We start from the raw sequence: 21,801 nt of genomic DNA, 5'->3' as shown, positions 1-21,801 counted from the left end.
AGAGGTATGTTTCACTATTTTCAAAGCTTTGGTGAAGACTTAAAGTAGTTTCATTAAGTCCCTATTCATAACACAAAGACCCCCCCCCCACTTCAAGTATCCAAGCCCCAACTTCAGCATCAAGGAATATATGTTTGTCTGGATCAATTAAAAAGGGGAGGTCGAAATGGGAATTTTGAATGGGACTAAACAACATTTTGGGGCACAGATAGGTGTCACTGCTGCATATAAAATACACTGTATAATCTTTATATGAATGAGATATTGACTGCCGTAGATGCCTGGGTATGTATATGGTATTCCTTTGAATGAGGACAGGATTAGCTGTAGAGGCTAATTCTGCTCCCATTCAACTATTGATACTGTTCTTTTGGATGAAGGCTGCTTGGTCTCTGATGCTGATGCTGGTCTCTCCGGAGTCAGCACCACAAGTCAGGGCCCTAACAATCTATCAATATTATCTGGTCTTGCTCCACTGATAGTTTCCTCCTCTTTTCAACTGGTTAAATTTTATTTTATTATAGGTTAAAAAAACCTTAGCTTATCGTGCATTCTCATTAACTTGGGCTTTATAATTGACTTCATGTTTTAAGTTCATTTAGTTCTTAGCCTATTTGGAACTATAAATCACTTTCCTGTTCAAATAATTTAGCCCTTATAAAGTCCCTTCAAGCTTATGTTTCTTCATATGAGTATCAAGAATTTACTCTGAAAAATAAAATTAAAATAGGTGTTTTTTGCCTTATTTATGTATTTATTCACTCAGTATCAATATTAACTGAGGGCTTGCCATATTCTAAGCATTGTTTTTGGTGCTGGAGACAAATAAATTAGACAGTGGAAGCCTCTGATCTTTTAAAATGTACATTCGTGGGGTGAGATGGAGAGCAAACAAACACCTATGCAATAAAAATATGAGAAAGTAATAACTGCAATACAGAGAAGTAGAATAGGGTATTATGGTGGCATGCCTTGATAACCAGGCATGGATATCCTCAGGAAGCAAACTGTGTGCTGAAATTTGAAGGAGATTTGTATCACTCATCAACACAAGGGCATTGACTATACCGTATTCTGAATGGGTGTAAAGATGTGGAAAATGAAGGATAGAAGACAGATGAGATGTACCCTAAAGCAGTATTTCAGCAATATTTCTCTAACTTTATTTTGTATTAATATTATTGATGGCACTTTTTTTTTTTTTATAGTCCAGAGTTGAGATTTCATTCATTGAGTTTGGAGTGGGCCTCAATAATACAAATTTTTATCAAATCCCCAAATGGCATTTGGACTACACTTTGAGAAACCACGTATTGAAACTACCCATTGAAACAGAATGTAAATATCATAATAAGGCCCTCTGGGAGGAGGAGGGCAGGCTTACCAAGCTGATTCAAAAATGGCTTCAGAGAGCAGGAAAAGGGAACTTGCTTAGGATTTTTATGGTGGTTAAATAGAGGGACTGGGGTAAGGGTCTTGACTTTCTACTGGCATCAAAGGGTGAAGTACCTGGGCTTTCTTCTTTAAATTTTATTTTATTTTTTTACTGAATTATAGTTGATTTACAGTGTTGGGCCAATCTCTGCTGTACAGCAAACTGACTCAGTTATACACATATAGACATTCTTTTTTTTTTTACAGTAAGTCCCCTGCACATGAACCTTCAAGTTGTGAACTTTCAAAGATGCTAACGTGTGTTCGCCTGTCCAGTCATGTAAGTTAGTTCACGTGTCTGGCGTACATTGTCATGTGTGTGAATCCTCTACAGGTGGTTGTGCTTTCGTGTACACTTTACTATACAGTACAGTAGTACAGTATCTTTATTTCAAGCCCAGGATGTCTGGAAGCAAGCGTAAAAGCAGAGGTGATGTAGCTGGTACTACTGTACTTTTCAAGGTACTGTACTATAAAATTTAAAATGTTTTCTTTTTTTTTTGTTTTTTTATGTATTATTTGTGTGAAAATTATTATAAACCTATTACAGTACGGTACTATATAGCCAATTATGTTAGTTGGGTTACACTAGGCTAACTTTTTTGGACTTATGAACGAGCTCTTGGAATGGAACTCCATCATATGTGGGGGACTTAATGTATATTCTTTTCCATTATGATTTATCACAGGATATTGAATATAGTTCTCTGTGCTATACAGTAGGATCCTGTTGTTTATCCATCCTACATATAATAGTTTACATCTGTTAATCCCAAACTCCCAGTCCTCCCCTCCCCCAGACACCAGTCTGTTCTCTATGTCTGTGAGTTTGTTTCTGTTTTGTAGATAGGTTCATTTGTACAATATTTTAGATTCCACATATAAGTTATATCATATGGTATTTGTCTTTCTCTGTCTGACTTACTTCACTTAGTATGATAATCTCTAGTTACAACCATTTTGCTGCAAATGGCATTATTTCATTCTTTTTTATGGCTAAGTAGTATTCCGTCATATATATGTATTGCATCTTAATCCATTCATCTGTCAATGGACATTTAGGTTGTTTCCATGCTTTGGCTAATGTGAATAGTGCTGCTGTGAACATAGGGGTGCATGTGTCTTTCTGAATTATGGTTTTGTCTGGGTATATGCCCAGGAGTGGGACTGCTTGATCATAAGGTAATTCTATTTTTAGTTTTCTGAGGAACCTCCACACTGTTTTCCATAGTGGCTGCACCAACTTACTTTCTTAACATCATGCTTAGATGTGAGGTTGAAGGGGAAGAGAGATGGGTGTGGCTTAAAAACTTAGCTGTTAAATATCAAAAATGGAGTAAGACTCTATTGCACTTCCAAGAATGAATAATTGCAGCACTATATAAGCTACCTTGAGTCTGAAATGAATTCTGTTCCAAGACTTCTTAATCCTATCCAACCAACTTTCTTTTACTTTTGAGTTTTGTCTGATGTGGTAGATTATATTACTGTTCAGCAAATATTCTTGCCCTCTACTGACTTACATGGGAGGAGGACACTAATCCATTGATGTTGGACTTGACCATGTGATTTTCTTTTGATAATCAATGGAATATGGGAAAAACTGACATGTATTCATTCTGTACCTCGGCCTTAAGAAGAGGCATTGTGTATTTCCATCTGTCTCTCTGGAACCTCTGCCTGAAAAACAAAATCTTGCCTTGAGCATCCTCTAATCTAAAAGATTAACATTTGAAGCTGGTGTGGACCCAGAGTTTGGTGCCAAGCCTAGCTGGACATGGCCTTAACCAGTCAAACTCCAGCAGACTCTTAAAACTGCAATTTGAAACAGACCCTCTTCTAGAAACTCAAATATTTGTGAGTATAATACTTGTTGTATGCCACTGAGTTTTGAGGTAGTTTATTATGAAATATTATTGTAAAAATAGCTGACTGATACATGTGATATATCTGTGTATAGAGATTTATATAGATATATGGAGATTTATATAATCACTACTTTTGTCCATTTCTACTTATATGGTTCTATTGCCTGCACACTGATCTTATTTTTTTCCTTTCTCTTCATACAACCACATCCTGCTTCTCATTTATGTTTATGATGTGGAACAAAGTACAGTCGGCCCTCTGCAGCTGTGGCTTCCAACAACCATGGATGGAAGTTCAACCATCTGCAGTTGGTTGAATCAGCCATGTGAAACCCGAGCTGTTGAGGGCTGGCTGTACTAAATCATTTTATATAAGGGACTTGAGTTGATCTATGGGTTTTGGTACCTGCGGTGGGTCCTGGAACCAATCCTCTGCAGATACCTAGGGATGACTATATTCTGTTTTAAGATTGACATGGATTTTAAATTCATTTTGACCAAGTATCTTATTTACATATCCAGAACCTGAAGAATATATAGGCAAATAAAACATATGTGGACTAAAACAAAAGCCCTTAAGTTATGTGTCATGCTTATTCACCCTTTTCTTGTCTTTACCATTTTATTTCTGCCTACTCTTTGGCAATAATACATTTTGGAATTCCTGTGCTTTCTTGGAATGTTAACATTTGGCTTAACCACTTCCTCCCAATTCTCCTTTTCTTACAATCATCTTGTTCTTATAATAGCAGATTTTTTTCTTTTCACTCTAATGCTCACTTATTATCACTATAACAGTATAAATTATCAAGAATTTCCCGGGAAATAGGTAGAAACTAAATTTTACCGCCCTGATTTTTCATTTGAAGAAACTAACACAGCATTTATTCAATAGCAAGAGTAAACTTTGTAATACTCCTGGACTTATTTGCACATAATTTGTGTTCAATTACATTTGTTTAGTTAATGGATAAAAGGCTCAATCAATATTTCCACCAGGTTAAACCAAGTTGTATTTATTAAAAATATTGGAAATGTCAGTAAGGCTGAAGGATATTTCATAAATTAAAAGCACAACACAGATATTACTTCTATGTGGTAGATCATTCAGGATTGAGCTCAAAAGATCAAGCTGTTTTTAATATTCAGAGATTATTACTAGGCATGATAACAAAGCCTCTATCTTGAAGCTGCGTATGTATCATGAGAATAAGGTATTATTATGTTGTAATAATGAGTAAGGTAGCTACCTTTGACCCTTCAATAAGGGAAATTATTTTTCTAGTTATTTTAAGTATAAATTTTCAAATTAATAGACTATTAAAATAGCCATGTGAAAGTTAAGTCTTATTATCAGCATTTTGTAGAAAAGCATTTTATAGAAAAGCATTTTATAGTAAAGTCAGATTAGACAAGGTTATATATGTATTTTTAATAGATCTTTATTGGAGTATAATTGCTTCACAATACTGTATTAGTTTCTGTTGTACACCAGAGTGAATCAGCCATATGCATACATACATCTCCATATCCCCTCCCTCTTGAGCCTCCCTCCCATCCTCCCTATCCCACCCCTCTAGGTCATCGCAAAGCACCGAGCTGTGTGATTACAAATAACTCTAAAATCCAAGTGTCTTAACAAAATAAAAGTTTATTTTCTAGCTTATAAAAAACGCTGCAGATCCTGCTGATTCTGCAGGGTTATTGTCCTTGCTTTAGCAATCTGATGATTCAGGGTAAGGAAATTCTAAATCCTGTAGCTTCTCAAATATGTGGTCTCCTGGAGAACTGAACACTGGCTCTTAAATGCTCCCACTCAGAAGTAGTATACATCATGTCTGCCTATATTTCATTAGCTGAAGATAGACTCAAGTTCATTCCTATCCTCAAGGGTTCAAGAAGCACAATCCTCTGTTTCCTAGAAGAGAACCACTTGAACATAGCAACATGCTCACCTGAAGTTAGCTAGCTAGTAAATAGAAGAACAATGTTTTCAACCCAGGCCTATCTCTAAATGCTGTGCTCTTAATCACTGAGCTATTTTTTGTTCCTTAACATAAATTAGTTAGTAAACTTATGGGAACTCAGGACAAGAAAAATTCAAAAAAAGGAAGAAACTAAGAAAGTTTCATGGAGACTGGTTACTAAATGATTTGTAGAATAACCTGAGATTCTGGAGGCTTAGATGTGTCGTACATGCTACTTAAATCTCTGCCTTAGCTTTTGGTGTCACCTGATGAAAAAAAGAAAACCTGGGGAAATTTTAAGGAAAAGCATAATCTGTGAAATAATTACTGCTCTGGGTTAACTTTGACAAGGCTTGACTACCTAGGCAACAAGAGTATTTAGAGTGTGACAACATACTCATACTATGATGTTAAAAATTTGTTCTGCATCTCAGATGAGATCCTCTGAATACTGGATTCAGATAAACAATCTATTTGAATGCTTGGCATCCTGTCAAATTGAAAAGGGAATCTCCAGAGATGTCTATCAACAGAAGCGGACTTCTCTGTTAGGATTAAAAAGTTAATTAATGATTGACCTGCTGAAAGGCAAGTTGAGATATTCAGCTCACCCTTGCTGCATAGTCACTTGAGAATTCTCATTTCACTTTGCTATAAAATGGATTCATTAGTATTCCAACTGCTTATTTTATTGTTGCTATAGCTATGGCAAGATTTACAGGTTTATTCTTACTAAGCAATGATGTTTAATGATATTTTTATTTTGAAAGTTAAAAAAAAGCCTTATATTCCCATATATATATATATAGCCTTATATAAAGCCTTATATGCCAGAGTATAGCTGCTACACTGATAAAGGTCAAATGAAGCAGTGAGTCCAGGTTCTAACTAAATTTATTTTACTTTATTTTTTAAAATGAATGATCACCTACAAGTCCAAAATGATCTCAGTTTTATTATTTCCCTGGAATTAGTTTAAATTTTTTTTCTCTTTTGAGAGCTGAGTTGTTCAAAATATCAAGAATTTAAAAACCTATTGGAAAGCTATCCATAATTATAACTATTTAAATTTTATAGTCATATGAATAAGATTGGAACAAAAATAGTTGTCAAATTGACTTGATCGATAACAGGGCTGTAATTAATCTTTAAAAGTCTACTGTTCTTATGATTTTATATGACAATGAATAAAATAACCAAGAAATGTTTAGAAGTAAATCTGAGGAATATATATTCTTGCACATTTTATCAGTCACAAGGATGAAAATATAATTGAGAAGCACCTTTTCTTTTAGTGTGTGGCAAATGTTGACACTTTAAGAAACAAACTATTACTAGACCGAAGAAAATATAGCATAGGAAAGGGCCATTTGAGAAGAAACTCATCTTCAGTGTCAGCAGATATATTACCTAGTAATTTACCAAAACTCACAAGAGGAAACATTAAACAATGCTTGAAGTCTTTTAGAAAAAGTCATATGCCTGCCAGGCTATGGTTTCTGGGATTAGTCACACAGATTAACTTTTCAATTAACACCTCTCTTTTAATATTAGATTTATTTTTCCATAAGAAAATATAGACACATTGGTTTCTTAAAATTCATGAAACTCCCAAATCAAGGCAAATACTTTGGCTTAATACTACCATATGCAAACAAAGAAAATATAAGAATACAGTAGAATTTTGAAAATCCTGATTAGACTTGAAAGTTACTAACTAAAAGCTTAGATTTGCACAGTGATTTCATAGACATATGTCTATTATGCTTATGATAGTAGTTTTGCATTGTATTTTCTGGTCAGAACCTCTGATTGTACTAAAAATGAATGCTCCTTAATTGAAATAAGAAAAAATAGACTGACGAAAGAAGGAAAAAACACATTAATAAAGAAGTATTTGTATATGTGTACACACATACATAATTGATATTTTAAGTTTAAAAATGTATGCTGATGAGTCATTAAAGCTCATTCTGCTTTCTCCTTCATCTTTCAGTAGAGCCTTTATTATAGAGTCTAAAAAATAAGATGTATGATAATGGTTTGTGAAGAAGAGTTTGACTTCTTTTTGAAATCTACTTGATTATAGATTCAAGTCATTGAATCTGTATTTGGTTCCCTTTATGGAAACCAGAAAAATGTCGCAGTTGAAAAACACTCACTGATTCTCAGAAAAATAACAATAGAGCTTTTAATATTTAGCAAAGATTTCACCTTACGTGTGTTTACGCATTTACCTCATATTTTCTTTTATGAGCTTAGGAAATGGTCTATTATAGAAAAGTTATAGGACAATATACATTAATCATCTGATCTCTATAACATGAGTGGCAGAGTGTAAAGCAACACAGAAAAATATTGCATATACATAAGAAAAATTGTAGCCTTGATTCTGATACATTCTGCTTCTCTGATGTTGGTTAAGTGACACTCTGTTTTAAGCCTCAATTTATTGATGAAAAATAGATATACAATCTTTTCCGAGACTTTCAATTGTGTTGTAAAGAGCAAAGGACAAAATATATGAGAAAGTACTTTTAAAACTGAAAATCGTGATACAGATTGGTATTCAACAGAATAGCTCCACTGGAATCACACAAATTTAAGTCTTCTTGTTACCACTTTATTCAGCTGAATTCTACGTTGACCAGCAATACTTACTTACTTTTGTAATCAATTCTTTGTTTTGAGCAGGGCTTCTCTCATCTCCTCACCTCTATTTTTAAGAACTTTATTTCTGTTCCTGAAGGCATCCTAGGGAAACAGATTAATATTATCAGACAGTGAGAAATTTACAGTAAATTGTTTCATGTTCTCTGTCTCCTTTAAATAAGATCTCCCCCCCTTTTTTTGTTCTTTCTTTTTTTTTTTCTTTTGTTTCATGATCCTTTCTTGTCTTTTAATATTAGAATTAGAGAAAATATATAAAGAAGATCACTTACCTACGACTACCACGGTGTTGTCTATCATCACCACCATTTCGACATTGTTTCTTCTACTTCTGCTGATACCACTCCCGGCTAGACAGGCAGTGATCTTAGCACTCTACATTTATTGACTCATGGCATCAACATGACAAACTCATATGAAGTTTCTTTTAGTAGCCCCAATTTTCAGTCAAGAAAACTATGGCCCATATAAATTAACTAATTCAAAGTGGCTACACACTCACCCACTGGGGTGAAATGGGCATTTGGAGAACAAGTCAGGAGTAAGAAATGAAGGAACTCAAGACAGTCAGAGCCTGACATGTACTATGTGCATAATGGGCAAGTGTTCCAATGAAATAAACCTTCCTCAGTTGTCCTCCAGCAGAAACTATCAAGTGAGTGTCATAAAGCATGTAACACGTGGGGTCCCGGAAGAATAATCATCAGGTGATCCTAACTGCAATAAGAGTACTGGAGTGGAAATTGCTGTGCAAGGCATGTGAATTTTTCAATAAGTAGAAAAGATCTTCAGGTAAATTAGAAAGGTAGCATGATACTACTCTCAATCAATCACTGCTCAGATATATTTTGAAGTTCTGTCTTTGGTGATACATGAATTGGGTTTGCTTCTCAGCTCCATCACCCAGTTCTCTAAATTTAGACACTGATTGACTTCTCTGGTTCTTCATTTCCTCATCTATAAAATGGGGATAATAATAGTATCTACCTATTTAGGGCTATTATGAGAACTGAATTTGACAATCTATATAGCATAAGTCATCAAGCCTGGCCCATAATAACTTTTACACGTAAATGTTATAATTACAATATTTAGTGGCAATGACCAAAACTCTGTAAATCTTCAGTTCATTTCAGAAAAAATATATATTTTTTCTAATCCAAAAGATTCATGGGCTTAAAAGCCAAAATCACTGTCAGTTTAGTTTTTTAAGATACTCAAGTGAAGACAAACCCAATTCTCTCCCAAAATACCAGTCCTGTAAAGTAAGAGAAAACCAGTTGAGAACAGGGGTCTTGTGGCTCCCCATAAGATCAGCAAACCAGGGCTGAGATGGATTTTTACCACCTGAAGTCTCTCTTTAGATGAAATTCCACATTTAATTCTTTTTATGTGTGCTCAAGTGAACAGCAACAATTTATAAATGTCCTGTGGTGGTAATATGCCACAAATTCTCCTCTCTGCAATAAGATTCAGCCAATTAACTAGCTTTAGGTAAGAAACTATAGGACAGTCTACTCAGCAGGAGCAGTACCTACTACCGTTATAGTTAATAATGCATTCCTCTGTTACCCACCACAGCTTTTGAACTATTACTTTTTTACTGATCATTTGGATTCAGAAGTCTAATTTTTAAAATAAAAACCCAAGTGATATACATATGTGTGTATATATATATATTTTCTGAAACAATGATTTTCCCCTGCTTAGAACACTCCAAGAGATTTTCCCTTGCCAAGTTCGAAATCCACTGATGTGTGTCTCAATCCTAAATATGAACCTGTAAGAATTATTATTGTCTTACTTAACCTCCTCAGGCTAAAAGATGCCATGCTGTGGTAAGTCAGAGGCAAAAAACAAATAATACTTCAATAGGAAAATGAGCAAGGAATTCCAAAGAATAATAAGATTCCTCTGACACTTATCTGGAAATAGCCACAATTTTCATTACTATATATTAGAAAAGCCCAAAAGTAAATGGTCTTAGAGATTAATAAAATTGAGTTATAATATTCTGTGCAAAAAAAGTATAAATTTGAAACTGAAACTATCTTCTTTACCTTAAAAAGGTTTTCATGCCTTTGATCCTTTTTCAAACATTATATTAATAACTGAAAAATACCATCACTCTTTTTTTTTTTTGCACAGTGACAAGTGGTTGACTGAAATTTCAAATTTTTTTTTTTAACATCTTTATTGGAGTATAATTGCTTTACAATGGTGTGTTAGTTTCTGCTTTATAACAAAGTGAATCAGTTATACATATACATATATCCCCGTATCTCTTCCCTCTTTCATCTCCCTCCCTCCCACCCTCCCTATCCCACCCCTCTAGGTGGTCACAAAGCACCGAGCTGATCTCCCTGTGCTATGCAGCTGCTTCCCACTAGCTATCTATTTTACGTTTGGTAGTGTATATATGTCCATGCCACTCTCTCACTTTGTCTCAGCTTACCCTTCCCCCTCCCCATATCCTTAAGTCCTTTCTCTAGTAGGTCTGCGTCTTTATTCCTGTCTTGCCCCTAGGTTCTTCATGACCTTTTTTTTTTTTTTTTTTAGATTCCATATATATGTGTTAACATACAGTATTTGTTTTTCTCTTTCTGACTTACTTCACTCTGTGTGACAGACTCTAAATCCATCCACCTCACTACAAATAACTCAATTTCATTTCTTTTTATGGCTGAGTAATATTCCATTGTATATATGTGCCACATCTTCTTTATCTATTCATCTGTCAATGGACACTTGAGTTGCTTCCATGTCCTGGCTATTGTAAATAAAGCTGCAATGAACATTGTGGTACATGACTCTTTTTGAATTATGGTTTTCTCAGGGTATATGCCCAGTAGTGGGATTGCTGGGTCGTATGGTAGTTCTATTTTCAGTTTTTTAAGGAACCTCCATACTGTTCTCCATAGTGGCTGTGTCAATTTACATTCCCACCAACAGTGCAAGAGGGTTCCCTTTTCTCCACAACCTTCCAGCATTTATTGTTCACAGATTTTTTGATGATGGCCATTCTAACTGGTGTGAGATGATATCTCATTGTAGTTTTGATTTGAATTTCTCTCATGATTAATGATGTTGAGCATTCTTTCATGTGTTTGTTGGCAATCTGTATATCTTCTTTGGAGAAATGTCTGTTTAGGTCTTCTGCCCATTTTTGGATTGGGTTGTTTGTTTTTGATATTGAGCTGCATGAGGCGCTTGTAAATTTTGGAGATTAATCTTTTGTCAGTTGCTTTGTTTGCAAATATTTTCTCCCATTCTGAGGGTTGTCTTTTCATCTTGTTATGGTTTCCTTTACTGTGCAAAAGCTTTTAAGTTTAATTAGGTCCTGTTTGTTTATTTTTGTTTTTATTCTCATTAGTCTAGGAGGTAGGTCAAAAAAGATCTTGCTGCAATTTATGTCAAAGAGTGTTCTGCCTATGTTTTCCTGTAAGAGTTTTATAGTGTCTGGCCTGACATTTAGGTCTTTAATCCATTTTGAGTTTATTTTTGTGTATGGTGTTAGGGAGTGTCCTAATTTCAATCTTTTCCATGTAGCTGTCCAGTTTCCCCAGAACCACTTATTGAAGAGGCTGTCTTTGCTCCACTGTATATTCTGGCCTCTTTTGTCATAGATCAATTGACCATAGGTGCGTAAGTTTATCTCTGGGCTTTCTATCCTGTTCCATTGATCTACAGTTCTCTTTTTCTGCCAGTACCATACTGTCCTGATTACTGTAGCCCTGTAGTATAGTCTGAAGTCAGGGAGCTTGATTCCTCCCACTCTGCTTTTTTTTCTCAGGATTGCTTTGGCTATTTGAGGGCTTTTGTGTTTCCATACAAATTGTAAAATTTGTTGTGCTAGTTCTGTGAAAAAATGCCATTGGTAATTTGATAGAGATTGCACTGAATCTGTAGATTGCTTTGGGTAGTACTGTCATTTTCACAATATTCATTCTTCCAATCCAAGAACACAGTGTTTCTCTCCATTTGTTTGTGTCATCTTTGATTTCTTTCATCAGTATCTTATAGTTTTCTGTGTACAGGTCTTTTGCCTCCTTAGGTAGGTTTATTCCTAAGTATTTTATTGTTTTTGTTGCAGTGATAAATGGGATTGTTTCCTTAATTTCTCTTTCTCATCTTTCACTGTTATTGTATAGGAATGCAAGAGATTTATGTGTGTTAATTTTGTATCCTGCGACTTTACTAAATTCATTGATTAGCTCTAGTGTTTTCTGGTGGCATGTTTAGGATTTTCTCTGTATAGTATCATGTCATCTGCAAACAGTGACAGCTTTACTTCTTCTTTTCCAATTTGGATTCCCTTTATTTCTTTTTCTTCTCTGATTGCCGTGGCTAGGACTTCCAAAACTATGTTGCATAATATTAGTTTGAGTGGGAACACTTGTCTTTTTCCTGATTTTAGAGGAAATGCTTTCAGTTTTTCACCATTGAGAATAACGTTTGCTGCGGGTTTGTCATATATGGCCTTAATTATGTTGAGGTAGGTTCCCTCTATGCCCACTTTCTGGAGAGTTTTTATCATAAATGAGTGTTGAATTTTGTCAAGAGCTTTTTCTGCATCTATTGAGATGATCATATCATTTTTATTCTTCAATTTGTTAATATGGTGTATCACATTGATTGATTTGTGTATATTGAAGAATCCTTGCATCGCTGGGATAAATCCCACTTGATCATAGTCTATGATCCTTTTAATGTCTTGTTGGATTTGGTTTGCTAGTATTTTGTTGAGGATTTTTGCGTCTGTGTTCATCAGTGATGTTGGCCTGTAATTTTCTTTTTGTGTGATATCTTTGTCTGGTTTTGGTATCTGGATAATGGTGGCCTTGTAGAAAGAGTTTGTGAGTGTTCCTCCCTCTGCAGTTTTTTGGAAGAGTTTCAGAAGGATAGGTGTTAGTTCTTCTCTAAATGTTTGATAGAATTCACCGGTGAAGCCATTTGGTCCTGGATTTGTTTGTTCGAAGATTTTTAATAACAGTTTCAATTTCATTACTTTTGATTGGTCTGGTCATATTTTCTTTTTCTTCCTGGTTCAGTCTTGGAAGGTTATACCTTTCTAAGAATTTGTCCATTTCTTCCAGGTTGTCCATTTTATTGGCATACATTTGCATGTGGTAGTCTCTTATGATCCTTTGTATTTCTGCTGTGTCAGTTGTAAGTCTCCTTTTTCATTTCTGATTTTATTGATTTGAGTCCTCTCCCTTTTTTTCTTGGTGAGTCTGGCTAAAGGTTTATCAATTTTGTTTCTCTTCTCAAAGAACCAGCTTTTAGTTTTATTGATCTTTACTAATGTTTTCTTGGTTTCTGTTTCATTTATTTCTGCTCTGATCTTTATGATTTCTTTCCTTCTACTAACTTTGGGTTTTGTTTGTTCTTCTTTCTCTAGCTGCTTTAGGTGTAAGGTTAGGTTGTTTATTCGAGGTTTTTCTCGTTTCTTAAGGTAGGATTGTATTGCTATAAACATCCCTTTTAGAATTGCTTTGGCTGCATCCCATAGGTTTTGGATCATTGTGTTTTAAAATTTCTTTTGAGATATCTTCTTTGACCCAAGTGTTATTTAGAAGTGTTTTATTTAATCTCCACATATTTTTGGATTTTCCAGTTATCTTTCTGTTATTGATTTCTAGCTTCAGTCCAGTGTGTTCTAGACACTGCATCCTTTCTATTTTTAAAAATTTTGTTAAGGTGTGTTTTATGGCCCAGACTGTGATGTCTTGGTGAATAGTCCACATGAGCTTGAGAAGAATGTATATTCTGCTGTTGTTGGATGAAGTAGTCTATACGTATCAATTATATTCAGTTGATTGATGGTGTTGAGTGCAGCTATGCCCTTACTTATTTTCTGCCTGCAAAATTTGCCCCTTTCTGAGAAAGGGTTGTTGAAGTCTCCAACTGTGATAATGGATTCATCTGTTCTTTTTGCAAGTCTTTTTGTCTCACGTAGTTTGACATGCTGTTGTTAGGCATTGGTTTTTATGTTATTGTTATTTTCTTAAGAGAAGCAATTGTTACAGAACCAAATGATAAATACCATAGAAAATTTTTGCATTAAACAAAATTTTAGTGAAGTGGGGGTGCTGAGAATTATGCATGTGATACACTTACAGTCATTGTACCTATTTGCAGGTGGTAAGTATGGCTTAAAGAAAAAAAAAACACAACACAACACCTTGAAATTTATAGAACATTTATGTCAGCTTGGGCTCTCATCTACATGTGAAAGAACTAAACTTTTAAAACAAGTCTAATAAAAAAGAACCATCACATAAGTTCTACAGAGGTAGTACAAAATAAAAGTAGGAAAAGAGTACAAACACACACACACAAACCAAATAGATTAATAGCACCAACATTAAAAAAAAAATGTTCCCACAGATCAGATGAAAACTAACCAAGTACCTCACCAAGAATAAAAATATAAAGGAGAGATAAAGTAAAATTGTTTCTAAAATGATAAAATAGATGAAGAAAAACTTTCCAAAGAGAGGAAAAAAATAATAGATGCCTATGGAAACAAAACTGACGTCTATAAAATGAAAGATGAATTAAAATGAGCATATATGAGAATAGATGTGGCTGAAATTATAGTAATGGACTTTGTCTTGGTCTAAGTGCTCTAGAAAATAGAACCTAAGAGTGGAAAAATGTGCTAATACCTTATTGAGGTGTGTATTCCAGAGTAGCAAGAAGCCATGGGGGCAGAGAAGGAGAGAAAGCAAGTACATGACAGTGAATTACTGAGTTTCACAGAAAATATAGCTGGTTGTCTGTGTAGGACATTTACATTAAGGCTGTATGGGACTACTATGACTCAGAACATTCAGTTAAGGGGAATGAGGGAGAGAAATTTATGTGCTGATTCTTTTTAGTCTTCCTATTCTTATTGCCCAAATTAGGCTCATGGGTTTTACTTCTGGTTTGTGCATCATGACTCCACCAAGAAGTCTCTGGGCACGCCAGATCCCATGTCTTATGATGCAGCACTTCTTTTGAGTCTGGAAGGGCTGAGAGAAATCAGAGCCTCCATCAGGCCAGTTGGTTGGCTTGGATACTGGAATTCCCTCAGCTCCCATTATGGTGGGAGAGATGGAGACTGGCCATCCTCTCAGGGGATGATGAAATAAACAGAAGCAGTAATAGATGAATAAAGAAGCCAAAGCCTAAAAGGCAGGTACAGCCAGATAAATCTGGGAGACTCATAAATTGTGTCCAATGAGTTAATCCCTCTCACAACTCATATCCAGTATTCTCTGATTTTTGATCTTATACAAATATATGAAAATAAGATACTATCACTTCATCCCTCACAGGAACAGTAAAAATCCAATGCTCCTTGATGGTGGTCAGTTGTAATGTCCCAAGAAGGCTTAAAAATGGTTAAAAAAAAAAAAAAAAAAAAAAGGTAAGGTCCTCACTGCTGCAGCTCTCCCAAGCCTATAAATTATCATCTCTGCCTACATGAACCATCTGGATTCTTCAGAAAGAACCAAGTCTGTAGGTTGCTTGCCTGGAGGGCTAGTATGGGTCTTCATCTCCAGGGTGTCTGCAGTTTTAATTGCATTGCTCTTGTAAGGCTGCGGTTGTTGAAGTCTCCCCATTCGCAGTTATCTCTGAAGTTGGAAACATCAAGAGATACCCTAATGAATGCCCTGAATCCCAGGTGTGTATCTCCTTGTCCTCTGTGTATTAGCAACCCTAGCTCCTCATGATAATTGGGTCAGTCGTCCCAGGAAAAGCAATGACTCCTTCCTTTACCCTCTGGTTCTCTGGTGTTCGTTATATATTAGGGTTCAGTCAAACTCTTAAGGTATCCCTTAGCTAAATGATCCACTCCTCATATCCCACCACTATCATCGGGAATTAGAATCTCAAATCTATCTGATTCTAAGGATGCATGGAAGAGATGTTCAAATAGGAAATGTTTAGGAAAGGGACACTCATCCTTCTTCCACTTCTTTGTAGACTTGTATATTCTGGTGATACAGTGCCATATTTTGATCATTGTTATAGTGACTGGGTGCATCATGCAGAAGAGTACTCCAAAATGGTAAGATGTCCCTGAGGTTGTTCCTTAGTTGGGCATTCAGCATTCCATTCAGCCATTCTATCAGGTCAGCTGTCAGAGTGATGGCACACTTGGTAATGAGCCCATTGTTGCATCTCTTGGTCTGAAGCGATCTGTGTGGGATACCATATCAAAGCATCAGGACTTCTGTAAGCCCTTAGGTGATATTGTTCTTAGAGGTACTATAGGCAGAGAAGATAGACTCATATTTGGAATATGAATCATTTTGGTTTGTGAAGATCACTGTCTGCTTTAGGGTGAAATGGGCCTGGTGTAATCAAGAAGTCTCCAAATGCCTGGAAAGATCAGCATCAGTCCTATCCTATGGCAAACTGGGCACTTAGCAGTGAGAGTAGCTAGATTAGCCATCATGTGAAACAGCCATGTTGTTGATCCCACATATATCCTTTATCCCTGCCCCCATGGCCATTCTCTTAATAGGTTAACTATGTGAGAATATGAGTGGTTGAAGAGAGAACGTGACGGAGTCATTATCTTCATCCGGTCCCTGTGAGCATCCTCAGAAGTGGATGCTGAGGGACAAAGACATGAGACACAACAGACATTCTTTGTGGCCTCTTCAACCTCATAACGCCATGCTTCCGGTTTTTAAATCTTCATTCCAGGTCTCTGGTCAACGAGCCAGTCTGTTTAATCACCAGAATTTGGTGTATATAACTCATTCATCTCTTTCTTTAGACAGAACCCATAGTTTTCTCTTTTGGAAGAATTTCCCTCCAACACTGTTTGCAGAGGGGAAGGGGCTACTCGGTGGGGCTCTAATATGGCAGCAATTCACTTTTCACTAGTGCAAACATATCCATTAATGAGCATTAGTCCCACAACATTTCCTTGTCTGCCAATTAGTCATCAGAAGCAGCCCCTCAGCCCATGGGTGTGAATTGAGCGAAAGGCTTTGTGGCATCAGCAATAGGTGCCATTGAGTGTGAACCATCTATTAGAGCCCAATCTAGAACACAGGGCTTCACTTATATTGTAGAATGTGTTGCTTCTCTACCTAACTGACTTTTGTAATTCATTGGATCTAATGATGGCTAGACCAAGATGGGCAAATCTTGCTGCCATATCATGTTCCACTGTGGGTTCTCAATCTTCACTAGGGTGTAATACCAGGCCAAGGGCATTTTTGCAAATAGTACATAGTTCTACCATGCTCCAAAAACCTGCAGATGTGTACTACAACTGTCATGTTAAGGCTTACAAAAATTTTCAATCATGATTCTTAACCAACTTAGATACATAAAGTAGCATTTTATTTGCTAAGCCTTGTGTCAAAAGTTACAGGACAGCTTTCACTAGAGCATGGACCTGCTACAGAGCTCTCTCTTGCTTTGGATCCTACTTGAAACTGGCAGCCTTCTGTGGCGTCCAATAAATAGGTTAGAGGAATGTTTCCAAGTGCAGTCTGTGTTCCTAAATTCACTAAGATCTTTGACTGTTTCACAGTGGTAGGAGGTATGGGGCAGAGAATGGGGTTGGAGAGCAACAACTTGTCTTTTGACTTGTTGGGGATGCCCCAGCATGACTAATTTTCATTCATATCTAATTCAAATCTTCACCCCTTCCTCTAGTTCAGATCTGAGCAGCGGCTTGAGGACTTATATTAGTCAAGAGAGTGAGAGGAAGATCTATTTATTCATTTTCCCTTTACCTCCTCCTGCTTGCCGCTAGTTCCTCTAAAATTGAGGCAGGGGAATAAAGGATTAAATAAAAAGAATTAAAAGTCTTATGAGTTTTTCAAGGAAATTTATATACTATTCCTGGAGTTTACATTTGTTAAAATAATGGGAAAGAAATTTGGCCATATCTGATGAATTTTGATGAAATCTGATAGAGAGAGTTCTTACTGGAGTTTGCACATCATTGCCCTGCTGTCATAGCCATTAAAACTCTGGCTGTCTCATTACTCAACATGGGCAATTAACTCACCTCCTTCAGGTTGCCTTCTGTACTCCACAGAGTAACAGTAGGTGCTGTAACAAATAAACTCTGGAATATAAGTGGAATGTCTGGAATGAATGATCCTTTATCCAACTACCATCTCATCTCCACACCTCCACACTAACTGCACGGGTAAAGAAGAGGATATACCATAGTACTTCCATCAGGGAATGATGCAAAGCCTCCCCCAATCTGAGCTCCCAGATGCCAACCAAAAGCCAGTCTTGTAAGTAAGACTTTCAGAGGATAGCAGTCTCAGGTGAACTAAGTTAACTCTATTCTGCAAACACTAAAACGTTTTCATGTCCTTCACCCTGTCACATTCTCATATTCTGTTTTCCTGAAATCATAGTCAATGGTCTATCAGTATAAGCACTCTTGTATATACACTAGATCCCCTTCCTGTTATCTACTTATGTGACACTGGGGGAACAAATCATGATTAAATCCAAATCCAAGTCTTTAGTTCTTTCAATTGTGTATGATAAGAAAAAAAAATACACAAACCTCACACTAAGTTCATGACCAATGCACCTGTATTTGCTGCCCAGAAATTCTACTAAAATTCCTTAGTTTATTGGTTTTCAAACTGTGGTCACTGAACCCGTAGGATCAGCACCATCTGGGAACTTATTAGAAATGTAAGCTTTCAGATCTAACTACAAATCGACTGATTCAGAAACTCTGGAGGAGGACCCGTATATCCATGCTTTAACAAGCTCTTTGGGTGATTCTGATGCATGTCAAAGTGTGAGAGACTGTTCTTGACTATTCATCCTCACAATCTTTTAGACATCTACTTCACATGTTCCCTTCTTCGACTCAAATCATTAGTAACACTGCTCCCATCTTTCTTCTCAGTCAATAGCCTTGCTTTTTTATTTCACTGAGAATACAGGAGTAATTAGAAAGAACTTCCCTAAGCTCCCTTTTGCCCACACTTTTAACTTGTGCCCATATATTATCTGCCTTTGCTCCTTTTTGCTATGACCTATTTGTGCCCTGGATTTTATCCTCCCTAAGTATCTGTCTCACTTTCTCTTCAACGTCATCAATTTTCTTTCCACTGAATCATTTCCATTAGCATTCAAATATGTTGTAATGTCTCCAACAACAATTAATAGCACCTTGACCTTGATCTCTAGCAACCTATTTCAGTGATCCAATTTACAGCAAAACAGCTAAAAAGAGAATATATACTTAATGTCTCTAATTCCTTTCCTCTCACTCTCTCTAACCTACTTTAATTAGGCTTTCTCTGTACCATTCTACAAGACAGCTCTTGTTAAGGACACCAGTGTTCTCCACCTTGCTAAATACAGTGAATATATCAATTTTTAGTCCTCATGTTATCACCAACATTTTACAAGTTGCTTCAGGCCTCTTTATATTCTCTTTCTGTTATCTAGAATATCTGCCATATTTCCGTATGAGTCACTCCCTTTCATCTTCATATCTCTGCTTAAGTATAACATTATTAATATAGCTTAATGTTAATAGCAAATACTATGATAGACTATTATCTATCAAACATGATTTTACATACTTCAGGTACTAATATTATCCCAATTTTTAAGATGGAGAAACTGAGGCGCAGAGAGGTATATTAATTTTTCCAAAGTCACACTGTCAGTAAGAGTGGCACCACACAACAAATTAAACCCAAACAGTATTATATGACCTTAAGCCCTAAACCATACTGGCTGTATGGGTTTCCCAGACTCCCTATACTAATTAACTAACATCACCCCTTACCCTGTCTCTCCTCCGCAACTTTGTGTTCCTGCATAGCCTTTATTATCATCCATGGCAGAGAATGTCAAGTGTCTCCTAAAAACTTGTTTTTGTTTCTTCGTAAGTGCACAACTCAACTACATTTCCTAATCTTGTTTGCAGTTAGTTGGCCGTGGAATTGACTTCTGTCCAATGGCACATGGTCATAAATGATGTGAATCACTTATAAGCCTGGCATATGATAGCCTCCAGATGCTCAGAGATGGATTTACTGTGAACCTAATGAAGCTTAATACTCAGGGATATCACTTGATCCACCTTCTTTGAAGACTTATGGAGGGCCTTAGAAATGTACCTACATGTTTTTGTGAAAGACATTTTAGGTTGTTTTCAACCCTTTAAGAAACTGGTCTCTTTCTACTCTGACTCCATCTGTCACATTTCATCTTTTGTTATGCGAAGTTGGAGTGATAGCAGGTATTTTGGGTTCTGTAAAGGGGAAAGTTGAATTAATGTTAAGTGTGGATGGGCTTTGGGAAGATGTATGCATGTTTTGCTTTTCTTCCCAACTATATTTAATTCATAGCCATCCATAAGTATAAATGGCTTTCATAAGTTCTTTAATCACCAGCTATGCTGATTCACCCAGAATCATAATACAGAGATAAGAGGACAGAGTTCTTATCATGATATGACTGTGTCCCATGGCACTCAGCATCAGACTTATGTGGATGGAGAAAAAATCAGGTTTGAAATGCATGGTTTCAGAGGTAGTCTTTGGAAAATTATTCCAGTTATGAGAGAAGTAAAATTAGGTGAACAATATTCACTTCTCATTGAAACCTAGTGGAATGAAAGTATTATCAAGATTATGAAAACAAGTGACTCCTATGAAAAGAAAGAGCAGGAAAGTGAAAAAATTATATTAAACACCCCACACAAAGTGTTGAGTTAAACCACTAAGATTTTGAGGTTTGTTAGAGCATTTACTATTACTTATTACAATAAAATGTAATACCCAACACCTTATATATTTTCATTTTGCTCATATGAGCTCCATGGTGGTAGAGTCTTTGCTATTTGTTCACTACTTGATCCCCAGCAATTAAAATGGAACATGGCATATAATAATCTTCCAGCACATAGTTTTTGAATATATAGATACATCATAGTGTAATTACAGAACACCAAAAATAGAGTATTACAGAACTTTCCAGGGAGGAAAAAAAATTAACAGACTTTTATTAATGAACAAGACTCTGACTCACTTCTCATCAGACATGCAGAATACTACAAGACAAAGGAGTAACACTATTTTACATTGCTGGATAACAGATTACCATGGATTTAGTGGCTTAGAGCAGCACACTATTTTATCTCAAAATTTCTGAGGGCCTGGAGGGTAGTATGTTGGGTGCTATGCTGAAGGTTCACAAGACTGCAATCAAAGAGTTGGCCAGGGCTGTGGTCTCATCTGAGACTTGGGGTTTTCTTCTCACTGTTGCTGCCAGAAATTAGTTTCTTATAGTTGTAGGACTGAGACCCTCAGCTGATAGAAACCATCTTCTGTTTGCTGCCAGGTGGACCTCTCTAGGACACGGCAGTTTGCTTCTTCAAGGTCAGCATGAGTGTATCTCACTGCTTCAAATCTCTACCTTCAAAGAATGACTCAGACATCTTTTAAAGGCCTTACCTGATAAGGTCGGGGTCACCCAGGATACTCTCACATTTGATTAATTCAAAGTCTACTGATCAGGGGCCTTAATTCCATCTTGGGGACCATCTTAGAATTTCGCCTATAAAAATTCTTTCAAAGGAATTTTCTTTCTAACCTAGAATTATACACTCAGACACAACATCAGATATCTTAGACATGTATATATTCTGGAAGTTTTCTCTGTGTGGCAAAGAATTAACATAGTAGGCCTGATGTTGCTCTTTACAAGGGCACGTTTGTGGAGGTGGCCTTGGCTGATATTTGGGAACTTGGCTTTGGAGTGTTCCCTATGTTACTAATTAATAAGGTTGTTTTGTATGCCTGGGCACTGAATCCTGCTGTACCAAGATGACTAGATTATTTGTGCAA

The 21,801-nt window shown here is 36.3% G+C and overlaps 1 long non-coding RNA gene across 4 annotated transcripts in view; it reads left to right on the top strand.

The window, feature by feature from the left end:
• LOC309628087 overlaps nucleotides 1–21,801 on the top strand; it is a 483,589-nt gene that overhangs the window by 366,633 nt on the left and 95,155 nt on the right. For 2 of the 4 annotated variants that reach the window (XR_014244143.1, XR_014244144.1), the window contains one exon: nucleotides 1,642–17,563. The exons of the other annotated variants lie outside the window; for them this stretch is intronic. This is a non-coding gene — a long non-coding RNA (uncharacterized lncRNA). Of the gene's footprint in view, nucleotides 1–1,641; nucleotides 17,564–21,801 lie in introns of those variants that run through there. 4 annotated transcript variants of the gene reach the window in all.

Source organism: Balaenoptera borealis, assembly GCF_965194805.1.
Source record: "Balaenoptera borealis genome assembly, chromosome: 4".
NCBI lineage: Eukaryota > Metazoa > Chordata > Mammalia > Artiodactyla > Balaenopteridae > Balaenoptera > Balaenoptera borealis.
The sequence above is the reverse complement of the archived record's forward strand: the minus strand, read 5'-3'. Positions and strand labels throughout refer to the sequence as shown.